This window comes from Schistocerca serialis, chromosome 2 (assembly GCF_023864345.2).
Source record: "Schistocerca serialis cubense isolate TAMUIC-IGC-003099 chromosome 2, iqSchSeri2.2, whole genome shotgun sequence".
Lineage (NCBI taxonomy): Eukaryota > Metazoa > Arthropoda > Insecta > Orthoptera > Acrididae > Schistocerca > Schistocerca serialis.
This window is the reverse complement of record NC_064639.1, coordinates 1,077,255,082-1,077,262,230: the sequence shown is the minus strand read 5'-3', so window position 1 is coordinate 1,077,262,230 and position 7,149 is coordinate 1,077,255,082.

Sequence of the window (7,149 nt, the reverse complement as noted above, 5' to 3'; positions counted from 1 at the left end):
ACGATCCTGCCTTGGATGCGGTTAAGTGGGAGATGTGTCTCAGAGCTGGAGAGTGACAGATGGTGACGCGAGACTGGACGCGCACGTAGTTTATGTATCAGCCGATAGAGGACAATATTGGATAGGGGGACTGTGATTTTACTTTCGATTGTGCCCACTAGAGTGCACTAAAGTAATAGAATGTTTTTCATAGACTGTTCTAGTATTTTCATAAAGTGTTATTATGGCTTTTTGTTTATGTAAATTGTTATAAATGTGTTTTAGCAGTATGAATGATGCGCGAGTGTGGATTAATGTTAATATGAAGATAATTTTTTAACGACTTATATAGTAGGATTTAGTGTGGGAACATTTCTAAGAAGTATGGATATGAACAAAGGGGATTTTTGTAGAATGGATTTGTAAAGTAAGTTTATGGTAAAGGGAAAGTTAATTCTGGTGTAAATAACAATGGTATATAGCTTTATGCATAAACAAAACTTCAGTATAGTAGATAATTACGTAAAAGGTACAGTCGTTAGGTTTACTATTTTGCCATTGGTTATTGATGAAAAGCGCTCACTGACGCGGGAGAATGTTGTTTTGTTACTGGCTGTCGAGTAAACTGACCAATGGTAAAGCAATATTCTTCGCGCGCCTTTTCTCTGCTCGTAGAGATGACTTAGAGTATTCTAGAGAACAGTCAAAGGCTAGCCATGAAAGAGATCGGACGTGTGCAGTAGTAGTTCCGATGGAAATGATAAGTAGCCGGATCTAGCAGTGTTTCATACATCAAAAGTGTTGGAAAGTGACGGCATAACTATTCCGATGTGTGTGTAGGGATTTCGGAATTTTTAAGTGAATTTTGTGACAAGAAAAGGTATAAATTCCGCGTGGCGTATTGAGCAGGTCGGTGGCCAAGAACTGTGACTTCATTTGGTACCGACAAACTTAATATTTGGCGAGCATTCACAATAAAAAACAATCAGTATTTTTGTAGCTATTACGTTTTCGGGAAATGCAACACCATAAACTTGCTAACGTGAGTGAAAGCGATTATGAGTGACTGTGTTAAGACTAGCACGGGCTTGGCAGTGATACTTGTTCACCTAAGTTTCAGAATATATTAATTGAGGATAAAATTTCCAACCTTTCATTTCGTGTTTCTTCCGAAATGTAGATTAGTGACTTTAATTGCAGCCTGGTTCACGTCGAAGTACAGTAGGTTTCACTCGGCTTTCCTACTGATGATCTGCTGAGACAATGTGCAGGTCCGTCGTAAAGGGACGGAAAGAACCGCGCCGCCGCAGATGCACGGTGGAGGATACAACACACCACTATTATCGATCGTTATCAAACATCTGTCTGGCTACTTAAGTAAAGTGATTCTGTGTGTGGTACTTCTTCCCACCATTAATAAATGGCCATTAAGACTACAGTCTTCCATCCTATATACGTCCATATAAAACGTAATTTTCTTAGGACGAAAAAAAAGAAAGAAAAAGGAAACACCCAGTAATCCAGAGGTGCAATGGAATGAGATGCGTCTAACTTAATCTCCATATGATACTGCAAGTACCTGTGCTACTCTGAAGGAACTTTGGATCGTAGTTCAGAATAACACAGGCACTGCAATATCGTATTTATCCGCCGACACCGGGAAAACGACTTTCAAGTAAAATGTCTCACCTGTACGGGAATATACGTAGTGGATGCACGGGTACAGACTGTAGACGCATGATTAACCACATTTGGAATTTTCGGTCTGGTCGTGAATCCCGCAAGGACGCCTACATGGTAAGGTAACAGCTCGCAATAAGCGAGAAATCCGGGTTCGAGTCCCAGTGCGGTCCTGATTTTGTTTCTCGTCATTCAATTCTGCAGCTGATGGTTGTCCGTGTTCGCAACTGCGAATAAGTTTAATATAACCTCCAAACCTCTGTCAGGGCTCTATAAGTTGTAAGAGGTCCGAGCAGACGTAATTTCGATGTATTGCTCATGCGCTGCCTGCGATATGCAAGGTCTCTGGCGAGAGAGCAGTGTTGACTGCAGTAGGAACTGTGAAGCTGTAGCAGTAAGTTGTTGCTAGTCTGGAGTCTGCTCTGGTCTGGTCTGGTGTATCGTGTTGGCTGGCCCGGTGGCGGTGCAGCGATGCCGGAGCCTGAGTATTATTGTATAAGGTAAAAAAAAGCAGCCTCGCGCATATGTATTAATGTTATCTCAAGTCGCATGTAAATGTTTTAAAACTCTCGTAATAATAATCTTCCTCATAAAAAGTAACTTTTAACAACCATTCATTTCAATTTAAAGAATTTACTAATTTCTCCCATCCATGATCATCCCGATTATTGCAATAGAGAGCCCGCATCTCGTGGTCGTGCGGTAGCGTTCTCGCTTCCCACGCCCGGGTTCCCGGGTTCGATTCCCGGCGGGGTCAGGGATTTTCTCTGCCTCGTGATGGCTGGGTGTTGTGTGCTGTCCTTAGGTTAGTTAGGTTTAAGTAGTTCTAAGTTCTAGGGGACTGATGACCATAGATGTTAAGTCCCATAGTGCTCAGAGCCATTTGAACCATTTTTTTATTGCAATAGAAAAATCAGTTGCTTCCTTTCATAAATGACAGATAGGTCGGCCAGCATTGCACAGAGCTGTGCCGGAAAAATTTATTGTAAGAGCAGATATATCCGGCGACTTCATTGAGGTAAGAATTTTTCCTTTTTTTATTCAGAATGATCTTTCAGGGCCATTACGCAGCACTGCTGTCGTCCATAATTTACCAGGTTAAATTCACAGTGAATTATTGAAAAGTCATAACTGAGCGACAATTTAATTGAGAAGTTAGTTACATTGTTATATTACCAGGTTACTGAATTTATTTATTTTATTGGAACGTTACACTGAATGTGAACGACATAATTACAATTATTTTTTTTTACTTTTTATGAGGAAGATTATTATTACGACAGTTTTAAAACATTTACATGCGACTTGAGATAACATTAATACATATACGCGAGGCTGCTTTTTACCTTATACAATAATACTCAGGCTCCGGCATCGCTGCACCGCGACCGGGCCAGCCAACACGATACACCAGGCCAGACCAGAGCAGACTGCAGACTAGCAACAACATACTGCTACAGCTACACAGTTCCTTCTGCAGTCAACACTGCTCTCTGGTCAGAGACCTTGCATATCGCAGGCAGCGCATTAGCAATACATCGAAATTACATCTGCTCGGACCTCTTACAAAGTACAGTGATGGTATGTGTGGTACGCCCTCCCGCCATAAACAAATTCTTCATTAAAACTAAAGTCTTCCATGTCGTATACGTGCTCATACACTCCATTCTAATTTCTAAATGTAGTCTGCCTACGAAGATAAACGTACCCAGTAATTCTACGGTGCACTGGAATCAGTTGTATGTAACGTAGGTCCCAAACGGTAGTCAGGGGTATTTAAGTACAGTGACGCTGTGGAAGGTACTCCCTTCCATAATTAATAAATCTCCCGTCGAAGTTACGATCTGCTGCACCACCTACATCCCATACCGATTTTTGAAACTTACTTCCGTATCGCTAGCATTTAGACACGACCAAACTCGAACAGCCGATTTCCATAGTTTTAAATCAGAGCTTAAAAAGGAGATTCTTTTTAACGTAGGGATCTTACAATAACATGCATACAGAAACGTGAAGAGTTTGTGACACATTCACTGCCAATGAGGTAGATTTCCGATGAAATGGTGACTAGATGTTCGAAATTTTGAGAAAATAAGCATAAGATATAGCGAAAAGATATTGTAAGAACAGGTAGCTACTGCAATATTCCAGGTTGCTGCTCCATCAGAATACCAATTTTTAACGTCAGCAATTTCCAGTCTATATGGTTTGATCGCGAATCCCTAGATGTTTGTTACCACATTTTGCATGAGGTGGAATTTAACAGTCCAGCTGTTACTGTGGCAGACAGAAGTATCACTTTTCCTGACGTGCTATTCACATGTGACATTCCAAACACTTACACGAAGCAAGCTACTTCTGACCTACATCCGCCGGTGCGCCGATCCGCCTAAGAGGTCTAAGAGTTATATTCCCTGGTACAGCTTCTCACAGTTTCTTCCAGCATATGACAATTATCAGTGACGGGCGCCGATGGCCACCCAGTTGAGTGCCCCACTAACCAAACATTATCATCATCTGGGATCTTCCTGTCGAATTACTACTGAAGTGGGTAAGAGTCTGTGACGTAGTCGCTAAGAGGAGGGTGGATTTCCGATGAGGTGCTGAAAAGATGTATCAAATTCTAAGAAAATAAACGTAAGATACAGGAAACTGACATGTTCCAGCTGGCACTTACTATGATATTCCATCAGAACAGGGATTGTTAACCTCACAAACTTCCAACTTATAAGGTTTGAACATGGGTCGTAGATAATTTCTAAGCGTTGTTACCTAGTATCCCTACTGTCATAACATTATTATCCCCGTGCAAGGCAGCGAATAAACCACACGATTCTATTGATGGGATCTTTCCTGGTAGCAACAAGTGGGTATTTTACGAACTGCAGATGGTGCCAAATGTTACTGGAGACACACAAGTAATTATTCCACATGAGACAATAGTGTATCTTAATGATATCTGGCTGTTGGTTATACACACAAGTAATTATTCCAAATGAGACAATAGTGTATCTTAATGATATCTGGTTGTTGGGTATAAAGAGGATGTGCAGCAGTTTTAAGAATTTTTATAACCTTAGAATGCTGCACCGGTGTGACTTAAAGACTGTTTGATGAGTGTGTGTATTGTGCATTGAACCGGGGACCTAGAAACGATGGAGAGGCTTCGTCCAGTCGTAGAACTCAGTGTTTCACAACCCCACAACAGGCCACAGCAGTCCACCCACGTCACCGCCGCCCCAAACCGAACCCAGGGTTACTGTGCGGTTCGGCTCCCAGTGGATCCCCGCCTGAGCGCGTCTCATACCAGACAAATGTAACCCCAATGTTAGCGAGGCAGAGTAAGTATGGTGTACGCGTACGTGGAGACAGTGTTTGCGCAACAATCGCTGACATAATGTAGCTGAGGCGGAATGAGGGGAACCAGCCCGGATTCGCCAAGGCAGACGGAAAACCGCCTTAAAAACCGTCTACAGGCTGGCAGGCAAACCAGATCTCGACGCTTGTCCGCCAGGTGGATTCGTACCGAGGACCGGCACGCTTTCCCGCTCGGGAAGCAGCGTGTTAGACCGCGCGGTTAGCCGGCCGGGCGTTCTATGAGTAATTCCAAGGTAGAGCTAAAACCAGTACACCAAATGTAGGGAGGTGATAGTTGTAATGCCATCCGCGCGCTTTAAGAAAGTTTCGTTGAATTTCTTAAGGCTCTGACGAAATTTAATTAACACAAGAAGTACGAAGATGAGTGCTACAACGAAAACTGAATTAACAGCTTTGTTACGTGTTCAGTAACTTCCAGCAGTCTTAGGAAAGATTAGCATAGCACGTAACCCCCGGCAGTCTGTAAGCATGTGCACTGCAGCTGCATACGAGGTCTGAGGAACAGCTTTGTCTGAAACAGGTAGCATCAAAGACTCATTCGACAGTCTCTTTGACGAAGCTTTCAGCTTCTGTGAGAGATGGGACATTGAGTGTAACAGTGGTAAAGAAGCACTTCGGCGTGCTACGCGAGGACCAGAAGCTGACAGAGCCGGCCACCAGGGTTAGAGTGACACTTTTTTATTCACAACTGAAAATGTGGAACCACAGAAGGAAAGGAGGAAGGAAGTTACAGACGCACACAGCTCAATACAGTCTGTTTCACATTTACACCATGTAACTAAGCTTTTAAATCTTTTACGACATTTTTCCAACAACGTTTTTCCTCAATTTCCGTCACAATTGATGTTGATAAGAACTTGGTTAAAAATGCCTAGTGTCCAAGACTTAGCAGAGTTGTTTATGCTCACTTGTATGAAGCTACCGTAATGTATGTAGAGATTTCCTGAAAAATGTAACAGTACCTAACACTGTTGAAAGAGCTGATGGTTTTATTTTCCTAAAAATAATAATAAATTGATTTGGGTAGTGCGTAGTATTTGTTACATGTGTCACATGTCAAACGTAAGGACGAGGAGCTCGGCATTGTTATGCAGGACGATGCACTGCTAAGATTACACTTAAATTTATTAATGTGTAAAAAATAAAACTGTCTTTAAAAAAGCTTTTCATACCTGTTTTACTTTTTAACCCAAGTGGGTGAACAGCACCATTCTTGGGTGCTCTGATTCTGGTGAGGAGAGATAATGGCTAGAGAGGGAAGGGGTTTGCAATGAAATACTGTGCATGAGCTATGTCTTGGTAACACGGGAATGAGAGAGGGGCCACAACTTATGTATTTGTCCCAAGTTTCTCATACGTTTAGTTACGCCCCTGATATTTAGTTCATTCCTATCTTACAAATGTGAGGTCATCTTTGGTAATTCGATCTTAGATTTTGTTTCTCCATTATCATAATTAAAGACTGACTGTTTATGCTAACTTCGACGGTCTTGTTGCACTCCTCGAACTTCTTTACTTTTTCACTTTCCTAAATGTCGAAATTAAAGATCCATATATGCCGATGCCCCGTAGTTTCCCAGCAGGAAGAAGATGATGCTAGATGTAAACTGTGTCGTTGAACCATGGTTAAGCAATTTTTACCCCACTGCTGCCAATTTTTTGAAATCTTCCATGTTTCATCGTACTATGCAAAAACTAAGGAAAGTTCTTCGCCTACATAAACACTCTGTAAGCCACTGGAGAGTGCGTACTGGAGGTACATCGTAACGGTACTATAAATTTGCTGTTGTGTTCCTTTCACGTAGCGAGCGAGGGAAAAATGACTGTCAGTATGACTCCGTACGCCCTTATTCTAATCTTATTTTATTCTCATGATCCTTACGCGAGATAATGACGGTGGCAGCATACTGATCGTATGTACAGTCTTCTTCAAAATGTAAATTTTCTAAATCTGCCCGATTGGTGAAATGTATTCGCAGTTGCGTATACGAACAACCATTAGCTGCGTCAGGGAGTGATAATAGTACAAATGGGTGCCGTACCGAGACTCGAACCCAGATTTCTCGATCTACGCAAGCGGTCATTTTAACCGCATTGGCTACCAGCGCACGA